Source organism: Hemicordylus capensis, chromosome 4, assembly GCF_027244095.1.
Source record: "Hemicordylus capensis ecotype Gifberg chromosome 4, rHemCap1.1.pri, whole genome shotgun sequence".
NCBI lineage: Eukaryota > Metazoa > Chordata > Lepidosauria > Squamata > Cordylidae > Hemicordylus > Hemicordylus capensis.
Genome location: NC_069660.1, coordinates 100,659,414 through 100,685,792, shown reverse-complemented (window position 1 = coordinate 100,685,792; position 26,379 = coordinate 100,659,414). Strand labels below are relative to the sequence as shown.

Sequence of the window (26,379 nt, the reverse complement as noted above, 5' to 3'; positions counted from 1 at the left end):
CAGCCTGCCTGGCTGACACAAGTCAGGGCACCAGTCCACCTAATCATCATGGGATGTGCATACATGTCTGTCTGTGCTGCTTGGAGAAAAAAGCTTAGCAGTAACACACAATAACTTAACAGTAACAATGCCGCAAAAAAAACAACCTCTTGCATGATTCACCATGGCCTCTGGTTGCTGCTGGCCTTCAGGACAACAGTCCATCATAATCATGGGCAGTGTGTGTGTGTGTGTCAGCAGCACTAAAGGGCAGATTGTAACACATCTAAGGGTTGGGCAGGGTGGGGTGACGTTGCATTGGTGCTGTAGTAGGTGGGGGTAGAGGGTCACTCACTCTCCACTTCTAGCTCAGGATAGCCCAGCAGGGGGAGGTTGGACTTAAGGAAGACCAGCTGTTCCACCAAGCTAGCATCCAAGCATGATCAATGGGATGTCACCATGACACCAGCCATGAAGAACACCCTCTCACTCTGGATGCTGGTTGGTGGGCATGAGAGGAACTATCAGGCAACAGTCACCAAGTCCGGCAAGACTTAGCGATGTGTCACCCAAAACTGGATCAGCTCTGTCTCAAGGTCAACCACCAGCTCCTGCAGGTATTGCATAACGCTCTGCTTGGCAGAGCTGAAGGGCACGGTGGGCTCCTTCCGTACCTCTGGCAAAGTGGCAAGGCAATCTTTAAATCACAGGCAATCTTTAAATCACAGGCTCGAACACATGGGTGGAAGTGCCGGCTGCATTGGCGCTGCCAGGGACACCAGGCTGCTGAACTAGGAAGTGGTGGAGGCTCTGCTGCTCGATGTGGACTACACACTAGAAGTAGGCATTCCAGCCCCCTCCTCCTGGTTTAGACTTAGCCCCCTTTGCTCTGCCTGCCTAACCTCTTGAACCAGGAGGGCCCTTCACCTGGGCAGCTCATCAGTGGTGACAGCATTGCTCTTCATAGTTGGGTCAAGTAGGCAGGCCAAAACATGCTCTGCCAATTGATCAAACTTCCTCCTGAGCTGCTCCACCACTCTAGTCCTCAACCAATCTGCCAGGGCATATGATTCCCTAGTGTTTAGGCAGGTCCGTAGCTCACCCACCATCTTCTCCAGGAGAAGAGCAGCGGGCAAAGCCTGGCTCAGCAGGGTTAAGATGATGTTACAAGACATCAACAACAATGTTAGTCACTGACACGTTTATTTAATGATTTCATTTGCATTATCCTTCAGAAAGCTAGACATTCAAGCAATAGGATGGCCACAATCCAACAAAGTTAGGTGCACTTAAGCTTATTGATTTTAGCTCACTGCTCAACTTGTATTGGGTTGTGTGGCCACTAACTTCTGATTTAAGGTCAAAGTAAAGTGTGCTGTCAAGTCAATTTCAACTACTGGCTCCCACAGAGCCCTGTGGTTTTCTTTGGTAGAATACATATCGCTGCTGCCCGATATAGGTGTTTCCCATAGTCTGGGAAACATACCAGTGGGGATTTGAACTGGCAACCTTCTGCTTGTTAGTCAAGCATGCATTTCCCCGCTGCACCACTTATGATTTACCTTAAAGGTGTACTTCAGGTGTACTTCTGATTTACCTGTGTAAAATCTTTCAGTTTAAAAAATAACCATTCAGCTTTGGAGATGACCCTGCTAAGATCTTGCCTTAGGGCCTTTCAAATGTGAAGAATAATGGTTCCGTTGGTTGTATGGCCCAATCAATTTCTAGAGAGTTTCTTTTAATAAACTCAGTTTTTGAGTCTTTATAGCATGGCTTTCAGTTTTTGGCTTCATAGCATGGCAAATGTGAGTTATTGCTATAGAACAAAAGCTAGATTTGCCAGAGCATGTTACTAAAACAGTACTTTCCTCAATACTCTCTTGGCCATAGCCTGGCATGATGGAAAATGCAATAAATGCAATAAATTTGAATCTTCCTGTTCAGGCCTAAATGTCAGGAAATTCTAGCAAAGGCAGAGATTAGAACTGAATAAATAAGGTCCCACTTATGTATGTATGTATTTATTTATTTAACATACCCCACCTTTTCTTGAGGGTTATCCAAGGCTGTTTTGTCACTGAGCATCATGAAAAAAGAGTTGATTTGCATGTTATGTCACTACGAGTGTCCCTCTGCTGTGTAACCTACATTGCGCGATGCATGTTGCACTTGTATTGACATGCTGTTAATGGGCACAAACAGAAGGAGGAGGAGAAGCTCACGTGGGCAGGATAACTAACTTAACTGTTTTAGTCAATGCTGAGGAGCATTGTTAGCATCCTACCGAGTGGCAGCATACTTCTTTGCTGCCCCGTTTGCTCCTTGGCTGGAAGTGGCGTGCGTGTGCCTGCCAGGTGTGCGTGCATGTTGCACTCGTGCGTGACCCTGCCCAACGTGTGCAAGCACGAGGTGTGTGTGTGTGCATGCCTGGTGGGCGCACACACACCAGCTACTTCTGGCCATTTCCAGCCACTTCCAGCCAAGGAGCAAATGGGGTGGCATCCCATAGGACATTAAAAATTCTGAACGCCGGCGGCGGAAAAGCAGGGGAAGGGGTAAGTGCACCCTCCCCTGCATTTAAAGTGAGACACAACCCCCTCGCCATCGAGCCACCCCCACCTGGTTCCGTGCACATCCCTAGCCTCCACAGCACCACAGGACTGCAGTGGCGGCAGAAACTCCTTTCACCCTCCTGCCTGCCTCCCAAGTGACAGTCCCGGTCAGCATGTGTGCAAAGGTGCACCTAGGTAATTTTGGAGCCTGGACCTAAAGGCCTTTGGAGTGCATGCCCCCCCATTGGAGCCCCCCCCCACAAGTTAAGCATCATCCCCCATACTCCCTCCCTCCATCCTTCCCTCTCACACACACACACACCCCATGGCACATGCAGTATTTTTTAACACATGGGTTCCTGAGGGCACAAACCACAACTGAACTCACAAGAATGTAAGAATAAAACAGGTATATTTATGCAAATATGCATTAGTAGAAACATTTCAACAGACAATTTAACACATTCTCATCCTACATATTTATTTTCCTACTCCCACAATCCGCCCCCCCTAAAGCACCTGGCAAAGGACAGCCCTGGGGTTTGTGGCCTGATTTCAAGGCAGATTAATGACATGGCAGGCAGGGGAAGGAGAGAAAGACTGGAGGGAATCTACACTTTTTGTCCTAGGGCTCTCTCCAGCTTTGTCCCTGGTCCTAGTTACCTCCAGAGTAAAGTGTGTGCTGTCGAGTCAATGTTGACTCCTGGTGACCACAGAGCCCTGTAGTTGTCTTTAGTAGAATACAGGAGGGGTTTACCATTGCCATCTCCCATGCAGTATGAGATAATGCCTTTCAGCATCTTCCTATATCGCTGCTGCCTGATATAGGTGTTTCCCATTGTCTGTGAAACATACCAGCGGGGATTCGAACCACCAACCTCTGGCTTGCTAATCAAGTCATTTTCCTGCTGTGCCATTAGGTGGCTTACATACAAAGTACATGACTGTAAGGCAATCTGTGTGGGGTTGTCTTTGAAGACAATTCAGAAGCAACAATTGTTACTAGACAGCCTCCTTTTTCAAAACTTAGCTTTTGCAAAGGAAGCAAACCCTTGGTCACAGAAGAGAAATTGTCCTCTGCTTCGATCAAGCAGTTCAGTCATGCAAATCCTGAACCAGTGCAAAAGCTACCGAGCAAAACGTGAGCCTCCCCTCAAATTATGTGACTTCTTAATGAAGCCAGAGCTCCATTAGAGTTCAAGAAAAGAGTCTTGAACCTTGAAGACTACCCCAAGAAATAGGAAAAACACACCCCATGGTTAAGCGCTAAATCAATTAAGCAGATTCTGCACAATACAGCCCTTTCATTCTGTGCTCCACTGAACAGCACCTACCGCCACACCCACATACTCCCTCCTAGTCTAGCACCTGGAACCTTCTCCTTTGTCCCATTTGTATTTTTAAGTGTTCCTGCTTTTGGTACTTTACAGAGGGACAGAACCCTCTAAAAAGGCTTTTACTCTGGAACTTCAGTGCTTAACTTCTGTGAGGCTTGCTTGGTTAGTCTTTGCCATTGGAGCTTGGCAGCACAAGAAGCCTGCAGCCTAGAAGCCTGCCTGGCTGAGCACCAATTTGTGTGCTTCAAACCCTTTCCCTAAAGCTGAAGAATTACTGGACTGCTGAGTCCTTAAGTTGGAACACTGGACTGTGGAATCCAGAACTGCTGAGAGGAGCTGAAATCATTCTCTTTTAGCATTCCTTGTACAGGCCTGTTGTGGGGAGACCTGCACCAGTCTGCCCTGGACACTCTTGGACCCCCAGGTCCTTGGGTCACTCTCTCCATGGGCCTTCTATGGGCTAATGGAAGGTCCTGTGTTTTGTGTGTTACTGTTTTATATAGGGTTTTAAACCTTTAAATAGAGATATATTATGTTTCTATTTAATATTTGTACTTTTAATTTGTATTTTAATTGTGCATTATTTTAATTATATTGTAAACTGTTTGGGGATTATTTTAATGAAAAGTGGTATAGACATTGAACAATACAATAAAAATAATTGTTTCGCTTGAGTGCCTGAGAACCCCTGGACTTCAGAACAAAATCCATGGTTGTGCCATTCTCTAGGTGGGCTTGCCACAGGCTAACCCTGCACCTGACTGGGAAACACAGTGCTCCAAAGGCATGAGGTGTGCCAGAGACTTTGGAATTTGTTGTCAAGCTAGCACCCTGCTATTTCTCCTTGCTTTGGAAAAACCTTTGCGGCTGGGACCCTCCTCCCTGGAGCTGCCATATACTGAGTCAGACCATTGGTCCATCTAGCTCAGTTTTGTCTACCCAGACTGGCAGCTGTTTCTCCAAAGTTGCAGGCAGGTGTCTCTCTTAGCCCTATCCTGGAAATACCAGGGAGGGAAGTTGGAACCTCAGATGCTCTTCACAGACTTGCACCTCCCAAGGAGTATATTTTACAGTGCTCACACATGTAGTCTCCCATTGCAACCAAGGCAGTCCCTGCTTAGCAAAGGGGACAAGTCATGCTTCCAGCCACAAGACCAGCTCTCCTCCCATTGCTCATTTCAATGCCTGCCTGGCTATTAGTCTTCACTCCCTCACTCCTTATCTTGCTGCAGGAACTGCCTTCACTCCTTGCATAACTGTGATTATCCCAATTGCCACATATTACTTTGTTCCTCTTCTTTACAAATAAACTTTATCTCTTGTTTTCAAAAGCCTTGCCTCTATTGTTTCTCCAGGGTACCCTAGCATTAGATTTGCATTCGTCTAGACTGAGGTCCATTTGTTACTCACGCTTGCAGATTCAGTTTTGAATTCCTCAAAATTAGTCCTAAAGCAGATACATACATGTAGCATATATGTACGTGAGTAAGTGCGGTAACACAACTGGTCCAAAATGTGACTGCAGGGTGTTAACTTTGACTTGCAGGTTGGAGATGTAGATCCAGTACTATTGCCATCTTCACTGGATACCTTGTTTGGCCTGGCCTTCCAAGGCTTGTAAAGTGTTGTTGTTTTTTAAAAGTATTTTAATTGGGTTTAATTGTTTTTAAATTGTTTTTATATTGATTTTAGCACTGTGTTTTCATTTGTGTGTTTTAATGTCTTTTTAAAAGTTGTTGTATGCTGCCCAGAGCCTCTGGATGGGGCGGTTTATAAATGTAATAAATAATTTAAAAAAATATTTCCAGGATCAATTCAAAGTGCTGTTTTTACTATGAAAGCACACACTAACAGCCTTCCACCAGAGTATTGTCTCCACTCTTATGAAGTTCCCGGACCATCAAGGTCAGCTTCTGAGGTAAGCTGTTTCATTCCCTTTCCCTCCTCTTTTCTCAGAAGTACAGCTGTCAGGCACAAAGGACAGGGCCTTTGCTGTCATGGCACTGATACTATGGCGCATGCTCCCAAGTAGGTCTGCCTAGCATTATTTCTTCTTGACTTTCAAGGGCAGTCTTTCTTTCTTTGCTATCATTCCTTACTAGTCTACTAGTTTGTCATTTTTTTTAAAAAAAGTTTAATTGTTCAAAAAACATTTTAATCCTCCTCCATAGCTTATAATACTCCTTTAGCTTGCTTTATTATTGCTTATTATTGACACTGTTAACTAGCTTGATCTTTTTTTAAACTAGAAAGACAGAATAGAGATATCCTGAAGGAATAAAGGAAGAGCAGATAAAAACACTTTGGGGCCAGTTCCCATGAGTGAAAAGCGGATCAGAAAAGCATCCTACTTGGCTTCGGGAGCTGTGCACACTCCCAATTTTTTTGTCATATGCTTGCAAAAACCTAGGCGGGGGAGTGATCATGTGGGAAGTGGGAGCTGGGTTGGATGGCATTTCTTCCACCCTTGATAATATGTGGGTACTAGTGTAGGGTCAGACCGTGCTTTCTGACTCAGCTACAACCTTTCTATATGATGATTTCCCTCTCCTCTTGCCTAGGTTTTTGCAAGCATATGGTGGAAAATTAGGAGTGCAGAGAGCTCTCAAAGCTAGGTAGGGTGCTTCTCTGGCCCACTTTTTACTAGTGAGAAGAACTGGCTGTTGCATTATGAGACCCATTAAGGGCTCATAATGCCTATACACAATAATGTTTCTATACACAAACACAAAGGAGGAGCTGCAGCTTCCTTGGCTGTTGCCTTCCCTTCATCCTGCTTACAACAGGGTTTTGGAACTTTTTTCAGTCTTTGCTTTCCTCTTCTTTTTGGATGAGCATTCCATTTTGGATGAGCATTCTTGTCTTCTGCAGGATTAAACCCTAACATAGCATAGGCCACTTCCTCCCTATCACAGAATCAGCCACTAGATAAGGATTTCCTTCTGTGTCATTTTAATTATCTTGCTGTCAAAGATGTGTTTTTAAAGCTGCTTAATTTGGTTACACCTATTCTATATTACTGGCCTACACAGTCCCATCAACACTTTCACACACCAGTCAAACACTCTCTTTTAGTGTGAATTTCAATAAAAGGATTTTTTAAAAACCAAATTACTATTACCCAGAACAATTTCATTCCTGAAAACAATTCTCAGTGTTTTCTTTAACACCTCTCAGTGGATCTTATGCATTTGAATGTCTTTCTTTTGCTGCATTGACTCAATGGAGATTGATGATTTATATTCAGCATTGCCCCAGTTCTATTGCTATGTGTCTTTCGACCCTTATTGCTCAACAAAGCACCCTTTATATAAGTTAATCACTTTCCATTTAAGCAATTCCATACTAGTTTATATTCTGTTGTTAATGGGGAGCGATGCTCTGAAAGTTGGTATCCATTGCAACAGCAGGTGTTAAGACAGAGGAGCAGGAAACAAAAGCATTTACTGCATGAAAAAGCCTAATAATAGACAATTTATTCACCTGGTTCAGGCTGCATTTGCATTTGAGATGAGCTCATTGTTATTTGGCAATCAGCTTATTGTGGATCCCCGAGGAAGTACACGGAAAATCCAAGTTGTGGCAATGAGCTTTTGCTAGTATTAGACATTATGTGGGACAGAAGTGAAAAGCTCCATTCTGGATTAAATACACTTTGTTCCTTAGTAAAAGTTTCACTGATTTTGAAAGAGGCTTTGGGATTCACCCATAACTTTTTAAAGAGTAGGACTATTCTAGGGCTGTTAGCAGAATAATCAGTGAGGACAGAATCATGCCATCATATCTTGCAAAAATATAAACAAATTACATCTGACATCACTTTATACTTTAGAAAGTTATCTAGTGCAATTTTGCACTGAGTGCAGCATAATATGAGTTTGTTTAATATGTGGTAATTAGCCTAGCAAACACTTGATAAAAAGCAAAGGAAATCAATGAATTTTAAATGAAACCATTAATCTCGGTGGTTCACACACTTCTAAGGATAAGAACAACAAAAGAACTGTTATTTTTCATTCAGTTTTAGGATTTTGATTCTTTTATTCCAAAATAAACTCAAAGAGCCAAGCAAAATCCATAAAATAAAACACAATAGACCCGTGCAAAGAGATTGGGTCTGAGTATTCGGTATTAAGGTTCAGTGTCCGATGTCCTGATTATTATTATTATTATTATTATTATTATTATTATTATTATTATTATTATTTCGATTTCTATACCGCCCTTCCAAAAATAGCTCAGGGCGGTTTACAAAGAGAAACAATAAATAAATAATATGGCTCCCTTTCCCCAAAGGGCTCACATTCTAAAACAAAACATAAGATAGACACCAGCAACAGTCACTGGAAGTACTGTGCTGGGGGTGGATAGGGCCAATTACTCTCACCCTGCTAAATAAAGAGAATCACCACGGTAAAAGCAGCTGGTGCAGTGAAAGAATCAGAGTAACAGCACTTCCATACTAATTGCACCAGTGCACCAGTGAAGGGGCAATTTTTGATGACTCCACCTTCTCCAGGAAACCTTCTGTGCCACCCAAATATATGTTCCTGAGGGCTACACTGCCTACAGGGACATGTTTTCAGCTGGCACAAAGGCTTTCTTGTGGAAGGGGGAGGCTTTAAGAAATTCTTCCTTCCCTAGTGCACCAGTTAGTCTGAAAGTGTTGTTATTCTGATAATATTCTTACTCAGGATGTCAGCCAGTATTCACAGCATGCACTCTTTGGCTTAATGCTTTGGATTCCCCTCAATTCAGCTTTGGTGATTCAAAATCAAATGTTCAATTTTGTCTGAATATTTGTCCATAGGATACACTGGGCAGAATAACTATAATACCTATATTGTCTTCATTTCTTTGCTGAAAGGGATGAAAACAGGAGGAGAGGTAGCCCTTCAAGTGGCATCAACCCTGCAGAATTTCAAATAAATAGGTGGATATATTCATTTCATTTGCTTATTCATATTTATCTCTTCCATTCCAAGCAGTTATTTAAGACTTGTGCTGTTTTTGCTGTTCAGTATAATTGAGTTTCATTGGCCTATTGATGACACCACTCCTCAAACACTTCGGCCCTCTATTCTAGTGGCTTCTTGTTGCTGTTAAATGGTGACACAGGGGTGGATTGTTTTGGTATCTCTGTCCAAACCCTTGGCATTTTCTGGCAGTAAAGCTTGTCTGAAATGGATCAGTACACGCTATTGTGAGTGACATTACAAGCATGAAAAGGAAAGAAATCCAAAAATTGTATTGGTCTATCTTTACTAGCCTCCTATTATAGTTACTGTTTTGGATGTGATATTGCCCATGCTTCCATTGTTTCTATGATGTTTTTCAAATCCAAAACAGCACTGGTGTTTATAACATACATGGAGTGAGAGAAAGGATGAGTATAAATAGAACAAAAAGAACTGTTGTAAACAGTACACATGGACGACTGTCACCAGTTTGACTATATTTCATTTTGACAAGTGAGAGAGCAAATAGGAAGTGGTAGAAATAATGTTTCTAGGATTAATTGTGATATTTATGGAACTATTTCTAAATTGGGGGGGAGGAATGTATATGATAATTGTATCTTTGAGGCCACCTCCATTCTCAAAGGCAGGATGCCTCTGAGTACCAGTTGCAGAGGAGTAACAGCAGGAGAGAGGGCATTCCCTCAGCTCCTGCCTGTAGGCTTCCAGTGGCATCTGGTGGGCCACTGTGTGAAACAGGATGCTAGACTAGATGGGCCTTGGGCCTGATCCAGCAGGGCTGTTCTTATGTTCTTATCTTGAGACAAACAATTTGCAAGTGAGAGAGCCAAAATTATTCTGCATGGATTTCATCCCATGATGACATCTACATAGATACATTTTTCCACCCTCCATTGAATCCAGCAGTTCTGCATACATCATTGTAGTACGGAATCAAATTAATTACTTAAGTCTTATATGCTAGTCTTCTAGTCCTCCATTTATTGTTTCTGTACATGGGCTATATACTGTAGAATTCAGAGCTACTATATCTAAGGAAAGATTGTGACATTAAAGGCTAGTAGATAGGATTGCCAGCCTTCCCTTCACATCCAGGATTCATATAATTTTATTGCAGTTACATAATATAATGATAACCAAGAGCTTTTGAAATATACTATGCTAATTAAAATACACTATTCCTAATTGCTTGGCTGTGCTCTTTGTTTATGTTGGGAAAAGAAGGCAGTTGGTTATCATTATCAACCAACGTACTCATCTCTTCTGCCTTTCCAAAGCAGAGGAGAACAGTTTGCACTGCCAGCATCATTTCTTAAAGCAACTTTTACAAAAGTATTTTCCACTATATTTTTATCCTTCAATTCATTAAGGATCAGCTTCCAAACAATACATACTAAGCACTTTGGGTTCTCACCTATGAAACCTGATATTGGAATTCTCACAATCCCTAATGCTTATAGCCTTTCTTGCCATGTAAATGCATTCCCATTAATCAAAGGAAAGCTGAGCAAAGTGGTACAAGCGGTAGTCTTATTCAAGCAAATTAAAAGGCAGCATCATTATTAAATGGCAGTTTTGCTAAACATCTTCTGATGGAAGGAGAAATGGGGCACAGTACACAGCATTGGGTGACTTTGCCAAAAATGTGACACCGAGCGACACAATAATGAATGCATACATAGTTATTGTTCAGAAAGGATAGTCATAAATCACCAAGCGAACCACAGGACATTTCTTTTTTTCTTTTTTGGTCAGGCTTGAAATGTGATCAGCCTTCAGCAATAATATTAGTAAGAGCAACCCCTCCCCTCTTCTAGCTGCATTAAAAATGAGGCAATAATGGATATCATGCCATTCTCTCCCCACCCCCACCCCCGTTGTGTAGTATGCAAAACCTGAGGCTCAGCTGTAACCGCTGGACCAGATATCAGAATCCTGTGGACAGAAGAGAATTTTTAGGAGAACAAGCAGGCATTTTGTTGTTCTAAGAGGTTATTAATCATGAGACATTTAAGAACCTGAGATGGCATGTCACTGCCTTAGAATCAGCCCAGCACTATAATAAATAGGTATGTGGGGACAGAAGCAGTTAAGGTGTTTAATAAAACTCTTGTAGAGAGCACTTTATATCTACGGTACATTTTTCCATGTGTTCTCTCATGCTATTCCAAGGACAGAGGACAACATATAATACACCTGTAGGTATATGAAGGATCTATTCCTTTACAGTATTTCAGAGTATCCTGAGAAATTGTAGACTAGGTCATCCCACATCTTATAATAGACTAAAAAGAAAGGTACGGTCTAGGGAAAAATAATTAAGGAATAACTATACATGTGATTTGGGATATTTAGCTTTTTGGCCTATGTTGGTCTTCTTGAGGATCAACCCTCAGCGCCCATTATGTTTAAGATTTGTAGTACACATGGAAAAATGTTATTTTTATTGATCAATGTACTAACTAAAGGTGAGCATATGCAGTTCAAAAAGGCATGACCACAGTGATAGTATCCCCGCTTCTGAATGTGGGGCCTTGTACATGAGGGAGATTTTCATTGAGCTCCCTTTCCCCTGGAAGCTCTCTGTGCAACATGAAATTATGTCCCTGAGTGCTGTGCGACCCTCAGGGACATAATTTTGCACTGAACAGAGCCCTTGAGGGGAAAGGAAACTTGGTAGAACTATCCCCCCATGCATGAACCCTCATACTTCAGAAGCAGGGATGCTATCATGCATGTGCCTTATTTGGCTACATGCACACAGCTTTAGTTATGATGTCTGCCATTATTATTGTTTATTTTTTAGACAGAATTTAGGCTAGGTTAAGACTGAATCCCAGTGATATTAACGGGACTTAAGTTAGTAATTGCTTCATCAGGCAATGGCATATCTTCCCTAAATGTCTGCCTTGAGGTAGTAATGGGCTGGATGAGGAATAACAAACTGACAATGAATCCAAACAAGATGGAGGTGCTCATTGTAGGAAGCTGCAGTTTGGGAAAGAGGATAGATCTGCTGGTTTTGGATGGGGTTACACTCTCCCAGAAAGAACAGGTTCACTTCTGGAGCCAACCTTCTCTCTGATACTATGAGTGGAGGCAGTGGCCAGGCGTGCTTTCTATCAGCTTCGGCTGATTTTTGCCAACTGCATCCTTTCATGGAAGTGAGTGAGCTTAAGACAGTGGTGCACATGCTGTAAGCTCCAGGTTTGACTATGGCAATGCACTCTACGTGGAGCTGCCTTTTTACATAGTCCAGAAACTGCAATTAGTGCACAATACTGCTGCCAGATTGGGACATCCCGAAGAGACCACATAACTGTTGGAAGTGAAGGACTTTGCGCTGTCTCTTGTCTCAATGACAGCAGAGGACAGACTAGTGAGTCAGAGGGCTAGAGGTTCAAGACATTGGTCATCCCTTCTCTACTGCTCTGACACTAGCCCTTTGGAATGTAGATTGCTACTCTTAGGGACTAACTAACTTCCTTCCTGCTTTACATTTCCTCTTCCTCTCTCTTCTTTCTTATCTTCCTGTTCCTTCTACCTTGCAACATGCAAGCTCCTCTCCCTGTACCATGTGTGCACAGATGCAGAATCCATCTCTGCAAAGAATCCAGATAGATAGATAGATTAGAGATCCTAACTCCTCGCTTTCCTATCTAGAATGGAGTTCTCTAATAAATACCACTTATATTGATTTGAAACTATGAACTGGCTCCAAGTTACTTTACTCTCAGCATACACGCATGCCTAACTAAATTCCGTTGTATTGTGCCTCTGTGCACTCTGCTATAATGAAAAAGGGTTTCTTTTACCAGAGAGAATTCCCAACAATAACTCCAGTTTTAAAAGAACAACTCTAGGCAAAAATACAAAGTGCTAGTTATTACCTATAAAGCCCTTAATGGCTTGGGCCCAGGGTATTTAAGAGAACACCTTCTTCGTTATGAACCCTGCTGCCTACTAAGATTTTCAAGGGAGGTTTGTCTGAGGGTGCCACCAGATCATCTGGTGAGATACCTCTGAAGTTGCCTTCTGTGTAGTTGCCCCAGAGCTGTGGAACACACCTTGCTGAGATTAGAGCTGCTCCATCCCTGTTGGCTTTTAGGAAACAGTTAAAGTCATATCTCTTCAGCCAAGCTTTTAGCTAATTGGTAGTTTTTATGGGCATTTTAATTTGATTTTTTAATGTTTAAATTGTTAAAATTTCTTGGCTTATTTTCTTGCTGTAAACCGCCTAGAGACTTCGGTAATGAGTGGTAGGTGTGTGTGCGCGCGCGCACACACACACACACACACACACACACACACACACACTTACTTCCCTCTTACCGCTAACAACTGCCTTCTCTCTTACTGTACTATACTGACTTCCTTCTTACCACTTCATTTGGTATTGGTACCTTGAGAAGAAATGGGAAATAGTGTTGCAAGAATGTGGGAATTTTCCTAATTGCAGCCAGTCTTATAGAATTAAAAGGAGACATGAAACTTGACTAGTTCAAATTATAAGTGGCTTCTAATCTAATAAATTTCACTCCTGTATGAAATTCATTCATTCATTCATTCATTCAATTTCTATACCGCCCTTCCAAAAATGGGTCAGGGCAGTTTACACAGAGAAATAATAAATATAAGAAGATGGATCCCTGTCTCCAAAGGGCTCACTATCTAAAAAGAAACATAAGATAGACACCGGCAACAGTCACTGGAGGTACTGTGCTGGGGGTGGATAGGGCCAGATACTCTCCCCCTGCTAAATAAAGAGAATCACCACATTAAAAGGTGTCTCTTTGCCAAGTTAGCAGGGGTTAGCACTTTTTTCTTGCTAAGGGACTGTACAAGTACATATATGGACCTACATACATCCTTTCAAGTTGCAACATGATTACATGGAGACCCTGGACCCACAATGGCCAATTCAGCAACATGGTTCCCATAATATTCTCATGAATTCCAAAATACTACTTGAGAACAAAGGCTGCACTCCATGCACATTTATTTCCTATTATTTATTTATTTATTCAATTTCTATACCGCCCTTCCAAAAATGGCTTAGAGTGGTTTACACAGAGAAATAACAAATAAGATGGAACCTTGTCCCCAAAGGGCTCACAATCTAAAAAGAAATGTAAAATAGACACCAGCAACAGTCACTGGAGGGAGCTGTGCTGGGGGTATTATGCTCAATGGCAATTACTTCCCTGAATACTTGAATGGAATTGGGCTCAAGGTTTTACTCAGTTGGAGGTAAGTCTCATTGAACTGAACATATTAACTCATTGCTAGGGCTGTGCATGGGACCACCAGTAGCGGTTCAGTTTGAACCGAACTGCCGGATTGAAACTGGTTCATCAGGACCAGCAGGGCTTTCTGGTTTGTGCACATGAACTGGGTCGAACTGGATTGAACTGCATCAAACTGGTTCAGGATGCCTGTAAAGGGGAATCTGGTAAGGATTCCCCTTTACAAGCACTGGGGATCCCTAGCAACAAGATTTGGGTTGAAAGGGGTGGGCGGTGGCGGCGAGCTGGAGCTCACCTGTGGTGGCTCCATGGAGGCAGCGAGTTGGTGGAGGATGCTCTAGGCCCTGCTGGTACTTTCAAATCCCAGGGTAAAGCCTGCTGTCTGAGATAGGCCCTGGAGATGCCAGGGACTGAACCTGTGACTTTCTGTATGCAAAGCAAACCATTGAGCTACAGGCCTACACACTTCAGTTTAATCATTAACTCATCTCTTTCATTTCAGTGGTGGTTAGTCATGCTTGGCCACCTAAAGGCACAGTGGGGAAGTAACCTGCCTAGAGAACAAGAGGCTGTTGGTTTGAATCCCTGCTGGTGTGTTTCCCAGAATATGGGAAACTCCTTTATCGGACAGCAGTGATACAGGAAGGTGCTGAAAGGCATAATCTCATACTGCGTGGGAGAAGGCAATGGTAAACCGATCCTGTATTCTACCAAGAAATGATAGAAAACCACATGGAACTGTGGTCGCCAGGAGTTGACACTGACTTGATGGCACAATCTTTCCTTTCCTTTTCTAGTCATGCTTAACTAGCCTGAATGTTGCTCAAGAGCTATACAGACACCTCTTATGTTTCACTGATATCACAAAGGTAAATGAAGTTTAGAGTAATCACATGAATATTCCTACTCACTAAAATATGCCACATGGACCCCCTCCACACAACCCCCCCCATCTGATATGTAATTTTGTCCTGAATTATTCTCTCTTCTCTCACCAAACACAGCAGGTTACTAGCTCACCAATTTCTTTTTGCAAAACTTCTGTAAATATGGCAGATAGTAAGAACATTACATCGGAAGCTGCTGTCTACTGAGGCAGCCCCTTCGTCCATCTAGTTCAGTCTACTCTAATTGACAGGGTTCTCCAGGGGAGATACAGTAGGGGAGATAAAGGAGGAGCATTTTCTCCATTTCTACTTTCATCCGTCTGCAGAGAGGAAGGAGAAACCACTATAAAGAAGTGGGATTTGGGCTTGCTGTTATCTCTGAAATATTCATTTTAAGTCCTACCTATTTTTCTTTAATATTAAATTCTACAGCGTTTAGAATATTTAATATATAATGATACTTATGGAAGTCTTTTAGCATGAGCCAAATGTCTAAAAATCTATATGGTCATTACTGTATTATGGGATCTGGGTTTTCAGTGCAAACTTTGATTCATTCTCCCTTACACGTATCCCAGAACATATCTGCTTTCAATTGATTGATTGATTAAGTACCGTCAAGTCGGTGTCGACTCTTAGTGACCACATAGATAAATTCTCTTGTCTATCCATGTGGTTTTCTTGGCAAAATACAGGAGTGGTTTACCATTGCCTTCTCTCACGCAATATGAAATGATGCCTTTGTCAATGTCACTGAAGAGCTTTCCTCCCCACAGACGAGCAGTTTCCTTTCTTCGGGCACGTGGACCACTAGGGTTGCCAACATTCCATTGCCTGAATATGGGGCGCAGTGGAGGAGGGTGTCTTGGGGGTCATCTGTGAAGGGGTCATCCTAGAAGCCTGAGTAGCAATGCATTTGTAAGAACAACAGCAAAACAAGCCCCATGATTTCACAAAGTTTCTTGTTCACACAGACCATCCCACATAGGCATAGAGCAAATGTCAGGTGAAAAATTAAGAGAATCCCCCAAGTGTACACACACACACACACACACACACACACACACACACACACACACACAGCTATAATTGAGTGAAAGGGTTCAAAGAACATGGACCCCCAGCTCCCGAGGGCCGTCCAGCTCCACCCCTCCCTATTTTCTTCATTATCTCCCTCACTCTGGGGGGCTGCCAGAGAGAGGGATGAACACGGGCCCCTGCTCCCCTAGCTACGCCCCTGCACATACACACACTATATCCCCTGCATTTTCCCCACTGAAAGCCTCACTGAAAGGCTTTTTGATCTGCCAGAAGTGGTGAGTCTCTTAGCAGGAGTCTGTAGGTCTATTTACATTTGATAAGTAAACAATTAGCAACTTGCAAGATGTAAATAAAACCAGACAGTTGCTCCTGCATGTTTGCAGAGCAACTGGGGCTTCTTTTGTGAACTTTGTTGTTTCTTTTACATGATAATAAGGACTTCACCCAGACTTCAAAGGGCTCAATGCAAATGCATTGAGGGATGAGGGAGAGCCCCAGGCTCTGCCAATAATATGGGAAACACAGCATCCTGTTCGGGATGAGATTTTTGCCTCAGATACGGGACTTTCCATATAATACGGGACTGTTGGGAACACTATGGACAACCCACCCAGATGAGCATGGGCTGCTGGTTGCTCCGAGGGTGAGGGTGCCGGGACACACTGCTTCCCCCCCCGCCGAGCTCCAATAATGCAAAAAGGCAAGTCTCATGATCAGTGAGACCCGCTGGAGGGGGTTCTGTGCGGAGAGTGGGCTCATCAGCCACACACATGACTGCTGGCTCTGTCGTGCAGCCAGTGGGGGCTGTGGGGGATCAGGGGCCACATGGCCCCCAGAAGTTCCAGGATGCCCCACGTGAGCGCGCAGGGCTTCCTGGAGAGACCCCCGAGCCTGGGAGGCTACTTGCAGCTTCCCGGCCAGGGGTCTCCTTGTGTGTTGCTGTGGTGTGGAGCTGCACCGTGGCAATACACAATCAGGAAGCCCAGGTTAGCAGAGTGCTCGCTCCACTAACCTAGGCTAAGGGGAGGGCTACTTTGGCAGGTTAGCCTCCAGGGAACCACCGGGCTCACCTGAGAGCCCACTGGTTCTCACGATGACTGGAAAGCGGGCTAAGCTCCCTTAGCCTGCTTTCCTGTGTTTGTGAGAATACCCTCACAGTGTGAGTGCATGGTGCATTATGGGGATCCCCCCCTCTCCAAGAGCACTGCAGTCAGAGCAAGACTTAACCTCATTTTAGAGGGAGGCTCTATAGGCGGGTTTGCTGCCATGGTGTCACCAGGATCGGGTCAATCCCGATCGTGTGCAAAACCAGGCTGGGCTTCCTTCTCCCAGTTTTGCACATAGCAATAACAATAGCAATAGCACTTACATTTATATACCGCTCTATAGCCGAAGCTCTCTAAGTGGTTTACAATGATTTAGCATATTGCCCCCAGCATTCTGGGTACTCATTTTACTGACCTCGGAAGGATGGAAGGCTGAGTCAACCTTGAGCCCCTGGTCAGGATCGAACTTGTAACCTTGAATAGCCTCACTGGCTACATGATGGGCAGCCTTCCATCTTCCAGAAGGTAGGATGGGATGTGCATGCATATATCCCTTACTATGTGTGCATGGGGCTGGTTCAGACAGATCATGGGGCTGGTTCAGACAGATCATGTGAACTCCAGCCAGTCCTCTAATTTAAACACCATTTTTACTGAACAGAATATTGACCTTACTCCAACATTAGAGCTAACCTACTTCTGCCTAAAATTGCATTTTTTAAAGAGCATATAGTGCTTTTCCCGGATCAAGGCTATCTACACCCATAATATAGCATCAGCTGCTCTTCATTGCATTTATCCAATTTATTCAGTGTGATGTAGTGGATAAACTGTTGGGCTTGAGCCAGAGAGCCCTGAGTAAACATCTCCACTTACCTTGGCCCAATCACTATCTTTTAGCTTAACCTACTCCACAGGGTGCTTGGCTGGTTAAAAGCCCCATGTGCTGATGCTATGATGCAATAATGCATCCATGAGCTACTCAGTGGAGGAGTGGGATACAAATATGATAAATTTAAGGAAAGCTTGGAGGAATGGGGAGATTGCTCAGAAAACATAAAACATACCCTAAACACCGGCCTTCACCTATCAATGAACATGTACTTTATAATGCTATCGAGGATATATTTTTGGGCTTTTGCTGAAAAGCAGTGTATATACATTTAAAAAATAAAAATAGAAGATAGTGATCCTGTGCTGTCCAGCTTAGATCGCTTTGGTTGGATTTCTGAATTCTTCTTAATTAAGAGGATTCACACCAATTATTTTGGCAGCTGTTACTTGCCCAGAAATTTGACTCCTTCCTTTGTGTGGCTCTTTCAGAGAGAAGCTGTTTTTAATCCTTCAAACATGGATCCACTCCACTGCATCAACAGATGAGAGCAGTGATTCTGCTTTCACAAGAATGCCATTGCCTTGGAGTTCAAAGAACCAAAGGTGACTGTCTTTGTTGGAGGGCAACAACAGAAAACCACCTGAAATAATAATGGTACAGTACTTTTTTGTTCTAAGAGATATGTTAAGGAAATACCATTTTTTTTAGCAACATGTATTTTTCTCCAAAGTGTGCATTTCTGCTCTCAAGTATACAACTCAATTATTCTAAAGTTCAATTTAATATTTTAAAAATTATACTTGGTATGACAATTTGAAACAGCAACAAAGGGAGGGAAAACCTAAATATCATGTGCATAATCTAGCCAAAGTTAAGCACTTTATGTCCCATTGTTTTCAGTTGCAAAGCTAAGTACATGCAATTTTAGTTTCCAGAACCTTTAACTGTGTGGACTACTAATAGGAGTTCAGACTTCACACACCATAACTAGCATGCATAGGCTGGACATGGGGCCTGTTACCATTATGCTCTTTTCACTCAGGGATGGTATAGAGATGAACACTGACCACAACATTTCATGCCAAGAACATGCCCACCCTGATGTCACTGATGTACTGTCAGGACAGCCTTTAATTGCGTTAGGTGATTGGAAATCTGAATTGCCCCTCTAGATGCACTCCAAAATACAAGGTTGGAGCATGTATTGAGAGATGGTTCAGATGAATGCCCCCTCATACAATTGATGGGGGCCCTGACAGTGCATCAGAGTAGGGATGTGCATGGTCCGGCCGAATGCTAGTTTGGTGGTGGGGGCTTCACCTTTAAGCAGGAGGGAGGGTGCTCTTACCCCCACCACACCGTTATCCGTTGGCGCTGAGTCCAAAATCACTAGCGTAGGGCAGCAGTGTACTCTCTTGCCACCCGGTCAGCGTCAGACTGAAAGTGGCCTGTTTGCGTGCGCACATCACACACCGACCATTTCTGCTGCCGGCGGGGAAAATACAACGGGGTGGGGGAGAGGTTAAGAGCACCCTTCCTCCTGCTTAAATGTAATCCCCTGCTGCCAGTTCAGCCTTACACCTGACCTTCTGAACCAGTCCTGCAGTCTATAAAAGGACCGCCGAACCAGTTCATGCATGTCCCTACCTCAGGGCAGGTGTGCTCTTGGTGAGACCCTGTCCTGATCGTGTGTTGTAACTAGCTTTCATCTGAATGAGCCCACAATGTAATTACAGGTGGCCCTTGTTATTTGCAGGGGTTCTGTTCTGGCCTACAACCGCGAAACCATAGATAATGAAACCTTAAGTCAATGGGAATTGGGGGGTTAGGTTCCGGAGCTCAGGAAAATGAATGAAAAATAACCAAAGAAAAGGTAAAAGCAGAAATAGGGCTGGAACAGAGAACTGAACCTTGACAACCTCAGCTCTCCTGTTCTCCCGCTCCTCCAGCAATGCCCACCCCCAGCTTATCCAGTAATGCGTAATCGTGATGTTTCCTCACTCCACTGTTGAAGCCCAGCACTTAGCACCACAAGTCCATTGGCCTGAGTGATTGATAGGTTGGCTAAAGAGGCAGCACAAGATTAAATCCAATTCAAGTAAACACACACAGAAGGACTGTGTGAGAATCAAGGAGTGAAAGAAGAATCAATTTTCAAGGGATATTTAAAATTAAACTGATTTAATATATAATATATAAATATTTAATATATTAGATAATGTAATTGATTACAGTGTTCATATTAATATTTATACAAATGCTAATATTTAGGAATATTAACTGACTTATGAATACTGATTAATTAATTTATGAACATTAATCAATACCTCATATATTTTTAAATTCTATCTCATTGTGCTAATAATAAATTATTGATAATAAATTATTAGGCAAAATGAAATGGGTGCTTGGTAGTTGGATAACTGTAGGTATATTGTTATGTGTAACTTGACTTTAAAAATGAGTTAAATGATATACAGTAAATACTTTGTGTTTCCTTCATATTTGATGAAATTATGCAATTTATTATTCATTTTTTCTATGTAAACTGCTTTGAGATCTTTGTTGAAAAGCAATATATACATAAATAAATAGTAGTAGTAGTTTTTAAAAAGACTAGAAAAGAAAGAAATCTCCCATACTCTCGCAATAATCTCAACATTCCTTGATATTTCAAATTAGTATACTCTTATATTCATATCTAACTATATGATAAAACTCAGAATTGGGCAGCTAGAAAATCATGGTACAGAATCAGGTTGTCTTACTGTGTCTAACATGTAAGCATCTGAAGGTACCACTCACCACATCACATCCTGTTTTGAAAGAAATAATTCTATGCTTTGGTGTAGAGCAACAGTTGCAATAACATAATTATTACGTTAAGCTTAACTTCTGTTTTCTACTTCTACTTGTTTCTTGAAGTTGAATCTTCAGGTAGTTTAGCCTGAAACTAGATGGCTATCTCTTTGTGATCCAGCTGGTCCCCCTCCTTGTTTCCTCAGGCAACTTAATTCTTTGTCTGTCTGGGTATTGTCTGTGGTAGGGGGAGTGTCACCGAAGTTTTTTATTATGAGTCATGACATGCTGACTGTCCAGTTCAGCACACAACATTCAGAGAAGTGCATAAATTAGCAGACTATTTGGTGCCTTCTAGAGAGTAGCTTCCGGTATACTATTCTTGCTATTATTGAAGACTTTTCACTTCATTAATCTGATACTATCTCTCTGTGCATAATCATTGTGAGTCAGGCATTAATGTATATTTATACATATTGTGTCTTTTATTTAGAACTGATCCCATAGCACACAAGTGTGTTTTGAGAGCATATTTCAGCCACATGGATTATTCAAAATCCAAAATCTATTATTATTATTATTATTATTATTATTATTATTATTATTAATAATAATAATTCGATTTCTATACCGCCCTTCCAAAAATGGCTCAGGGTAGTTTACAAAGAGAAATAAAACAAATAAGATGGCTTCCTGTCCCCAAAGGGCTCACATTCTAAAAAGAAACATAGGACACACACCAGCAACAGTCACTGGATGTACTGTGCTGGGGGTGGATAGGGCCAGTTACTCTCCCCCTGCTAAATAAAGAGAATCACCACGGTAAAAGGTGCCTCTTTGCCCAGTTAGCAGGGGTTATGCCCAGTTAGCAGGGGTTAGTTCCATCTTCCATTGCTTTCAAAGACTTCTGACATAATTCATTTCTAGGGTCTGTTTTTAATGGTGGAGTGAGTAGCATTAAAATACTTGTCATTACAGCTTTCTGAATGAGTCTTCCTGTGACATAGAAGTGGCTCTCCTTGGCACCATGGGCTAAGAGGCTCTAGCTCGTATCCTGACTAACGAAGCACCAGTGCAGAAGTGTTGCATTCTAAACTAAGGAGAAATTACCACTCCTTCCTTCCACAGGTGCTGCAGGTGCCTTTTAGGTGCCGAAGGCAGCTGCAGAAGGAAGGGGAGATAAGTTTTCCTCAGTCTGGAATGCAACACTGTTGCACTGGTGTTGCACAGGATCTCACTCTCTCACTATATTCCCAGGGATGTCTCCACACTGCCTCCCTCACCCAAAGGTCCAGATACACAACAAAGGCAGAAATGGATGTATTTTATGTAGGCTGCATGGCAGAGAAGCAGACTTTGTGCATAACCCTAGGGAGCATTCATATGTGAGACTGGAAGGTCGCTGGATGTGTATCAATATCTAACTCCCACAGCCTATCCAAAGACAATACAGGCCACACTGGTACTTTTCTTTCCATCCATATAAAATATCAGGACTACTCACTGTTAGAATAGTGTGGCTGTTTTCTGAATGTCAGTGTGGTAACATCCTTCCTGTCTTTTCTTATGACATTTCTTGCACTTCTGTTTACACACTGAACAGAGAGTGTGGGAAACTGCCAATTGCGGACATGCAGTTTGTGAGACGGGAATATTTTCATTGGATGTTTTATGGAGCTAATTGGTTTTGACTGCAAATCTCCTGCTCCCCTGATTTTGCTGCCTGAGGTGACTCACTTCAGCTAGCTTCATGGATGGACTGGTCCTGAGGGATGTGGAGACTTAGGGCTGGTTTTCATGATTGCAGCAATGTCTGTTAAACTAAAACTGGATATGCTGGCGGTGGATGTGTTCCCATAGTGCACATTGTGTGAATTCAGGATCTTTTGCTGATCTTTAGATGGTGCCACAATCAGCTGACATTTTAACCAAGATCATTAATCTAGGATTTGAACTTGGATTTTCAGTGTTGGCTTAATGTTGGGTTTTTGCAAATGTCATCCAAGAGCCAGCGTGGTGTAGTGGTTAGAGTGCTGGACTAGGACCGGGGAGACCCGAGTTCAAATCCCCATTCAGCCATGATACTATCTGGGTGACTCTGGGCCAGTCGCTTCTCTCTCAGCCTAGCCTACTTCACTCCTCTCTCTTCTCTCTCAGCCTAGCCTACTGTTGTTAAAGAGAAATTTAAGTATGGAGTACACCGTTCTGGGCTCCTTGGAGGAAGAACGGGATATAAATGTAATAATAATAATAATAATAATCCATACATTGTGTCACCAGTAATCCTGAGTTCACACAATGTGCTCCATGGGAACGTTTGTTCTGCTGGGATCTCCAATTTTTGTTTAATGTGCATTGCAGTGATTCTGTGAACCTTACAAAAATGGGCAGTGATCCAGAGGCATATATGATGAGCTCTAAGCACATAGAACATCCAGAAGCAGCCTACTGTCTTCTCACTCCCTGACAAGTTACCTCTAAAAGAAGCTTCAGAATTGACTTCCAATGTAGCTAAAGTGGCTGCTACCAGGAGGAAAAAATCCAGGCCAAATGTCTGTATGGACTTTGTGACCTCACCGAAGGGCTCTTTGAACTGCAGCCTTAATAATCTATCCCAGGAAATTCAAGCTCTGCACCAAAATTCTGTTGTTAGGAATGTGGAACACAAAGATGGTTTAATGATATCCCGGTCTGTCTTTCATGATGTCTTTGTTAACCTGATGGCTCAATGCTTATTAAATCATCAGAACATTCTGACATATTTTCCTCAAATTCTAGCACAGAAGTCACAATTTGTGCAGTGACATCCCAAGCATGTTTACTCAGAAGTAAGTCCCACTGAGTTTAATGGAACTTCCTCACTAGTGTGTTTATGACTGCAACCTTAATTTCTTGTCTCTTTTGTGCAAATTGAATTATTTGTCACTCTTCCTTAATTATCATAGAACCTCTAATCCAGGCCACAAATTCCTCACTGCCCATACTCTTAAAAAAAAAAAAAATCCCACTTCAGAATGCGTATCTAATAGCAACCAATGACTTCTCTTATTTTCTCACTTGGAATCTGTTTTGGGAGCTTGGAATTGCTATCTCACTTGAATCAGTAACATCTGTGAGTACAGGCCAGCTTGAGTGGGAATGGTTAGACAGATTTCCTGCATTTTAAGGCTCTTTTTCCTCTGAGGAGATTGCTCTGGGACAATTTCATTTAATGCCTCTTATTTATATTACCTTTCTATGGGTAGCTTGATTCGAAGGATTTTAAAGTGACTTTAAGGAACATTACCACCATTTTGAAAAGTTCCAGTTTCAGACACATGAAAGAAAAGTTTTGAGGGGATTCCTAAAGCTGTATTGCAGCTTGCAGGTATGGCTTTGATTTTCCTTTCTTGGCAGGCTTTTGCTATTTTCCATCCTCTTCCAAAAAACCATGACTGAGTGCCTAAAGAACAGGCCTTTTAAAATTATTGTATTAGACAAGTAGCAATAGAGCAACAAAATCTTGCACAGAATGGATAGATGTGTTGAATTCTTCGAATGACTTGGTTAAATTTGAAATCTCTATTAGAAAATATGCTCTAAATACAAATTGTATAGCTGTATTTTAAAAGTACATGTTGTGTGGTGTTTACAGAATGTAGATGGAAGATGTATTACTGAATATAATTCAGAAGCAGACCTCTCCCCGCCCCCCTCTCTTTCTCTGAGCTGTAGGAATGTCCTATAGTAAGATACTACTTTTTTATAATTGTGCCTGGCCAAATGAAATAATGCCATGCTTATGCAGCGTTTATATTCTGAAAACTTTTTTGTCATGGCAAGTGATCTTGTTACTGCTTCAGGAGACAACAAAAGTGTCACTCTTCCGATTTATAAGGCTGTTGATAAATTATTCATGCAGCTAACTGGGAATCTGGATTTTCATGTGAATGAGAATGGTATTTTTTAGACTCCTGCCATTTAAATAGACATTTCTTACACACCTGCATGCTTCAGGCAATCAGGTGTTTGAATCACAGATGGGCTGTTGTATCCAGACACCGCCCCACCCCCCACGGATTGTTTATCAAAGGAGTCCTGTGGATATTTTGTCTTTTTAGCCATACGTGCATGAGAATTCCTCTCCCCCCCCAACTAATTAGCATGAGGGGAAAGGGGAATCTAACAGGACTGCACTAATTAGCATTGGGGATCCCATAACTTGGCTTATTAATTTTAAACTTAAAAGATCCAGGTGCTTGTTCATCCTGGGTTTATAGGAGTGTGAATTAGAATGTTTGCTGTATTCCCCCCCCCTCCCCTGCAGTTGAGAGTAACAGTGTTTTTCATTAAGTCTGTCAGCAAATTGTCTTGTAAAAGAAGCTGCTACTGGAACTGAGAACTGTGTACAATGAAAGGACTGATGATAAAACATACTATCATGTTTTGCTGTGGAAAAAAATGAGAAACAGAAGAAGGGTTCCCAGAACTTTAAGCATCTCTCAGTTTTGAAGGATATGGATATTTTCTGTAGGAGAAGAATTTTGTTATCCAGGTTTATGGAAAATAATGTGACTAGGTTAAAAACCACAACTGGAGGGTGTAAAGTAAGCATTAAAAAGCAGAGCCAGGTTGCTATATATGGCAGTAAGCTGATGATGATGATGATGATGATGGATACCTTACTTATGTTTTTCTACAGTAGCATCACTGTAAAAAAAAATTAGGTATATAAATATTAATAGGGAGTCTGTCAAACTAAATGAAACTTTAAATGCATAATCTGCATCTCACTTTTCAAAATTAAAATAGCTTCAGGGGGAACCGATCAGGATCACAGCCATGGTGCCAAGGAGGTGGCAATTAGCTCCCCCCACCCCCGATCACAGCTTGGATGAAATAACTCCTCCATAGCTGGATGAATGAGACCCTGGAAGGGAATAGCACAAGATGCATGAGTTTCCATTTTGAATGTAACAGAATGTTCCATTGGTGTCAGTAGCAGCTTTCTTCCTGAGGCTCACAGCAGGTTAGGGTGGGCTATATTCACCAGGACTATCACATGGTGAGAAAAGGTGAAATGTCATCTCTTCATGGAGCATTTAACTGTAATACTTGATTTAATTATAATTAATAATACTTAATTATTTCATGCTGGTCTGTATTGGACTGAAAACACATGCGTACTAAAGGGGTGGTACTAATTTTGTGAGTAGTCACCATCTTGTTTCAAGCTGGTGTTTCAAGAGGGTGGATTGAATTTTTTTTAAAAAAAAAACCTCTGTAAGAAACCCCTGGGACCCCCTCCCATGTATTGTATGATTTGGTTTGTACTGTAAACCACTAGCGGCTGGTGGGCTTTGGAGCAGGGGGGACAGGGGAGAATCTGGTCACAGAGACAGAAGCCTACCTGCCCCTCTTTCTCCATGTCAACAGGCTCGGGTATTTACCCAAGCCTGCCAACTAAGACGTATTGTCCAAACCAACCTTTTATTGTCCTATAATATACTATAAGACGTAATAATTCAAACTGAACCTCATCAGCCACAGCATGTAAAATGGCAGGAAGTACACTTGAAGGCCTTAGTGTTAATGCATGTATACCTATATACGTAGAAGAAGAATGCATCTGTTCCCCCTGTGCTACAGCCTTACTAAATGAGATGTTGAAGATCTATGGTTGTATCTCCTATCTCTTT

The 26,379-nt window shown here is 42.2% G+C and overlaps 1 protein-coding gene across 4 annotated transcripts in view; it reads left to right on the top strand.

Moving 5' to 3' along the window:
- Nucleotides 1-23,829: 23,829 nt before the first annotated feature.
- LOC128324687 (FRAS1-related extracellular matrix protein 1-like) overlaps nt 23,830-26,379 on the top strand; it is a 195,824-nt gene continuing 193,274 nt past the window's right edge. For all 4 annotated transcript variants that reach the window (XM_053249535.1, XM_053249534.1, XM_053249536.1 and 1 more), the window contains exon 1: nt 23,830-24,068. The gene's annotated coding sequence lies outside the window, so the exon portion shown is untranslated. The remainder of the gene's footprint in view (nt 24,069-26,379) is intronic.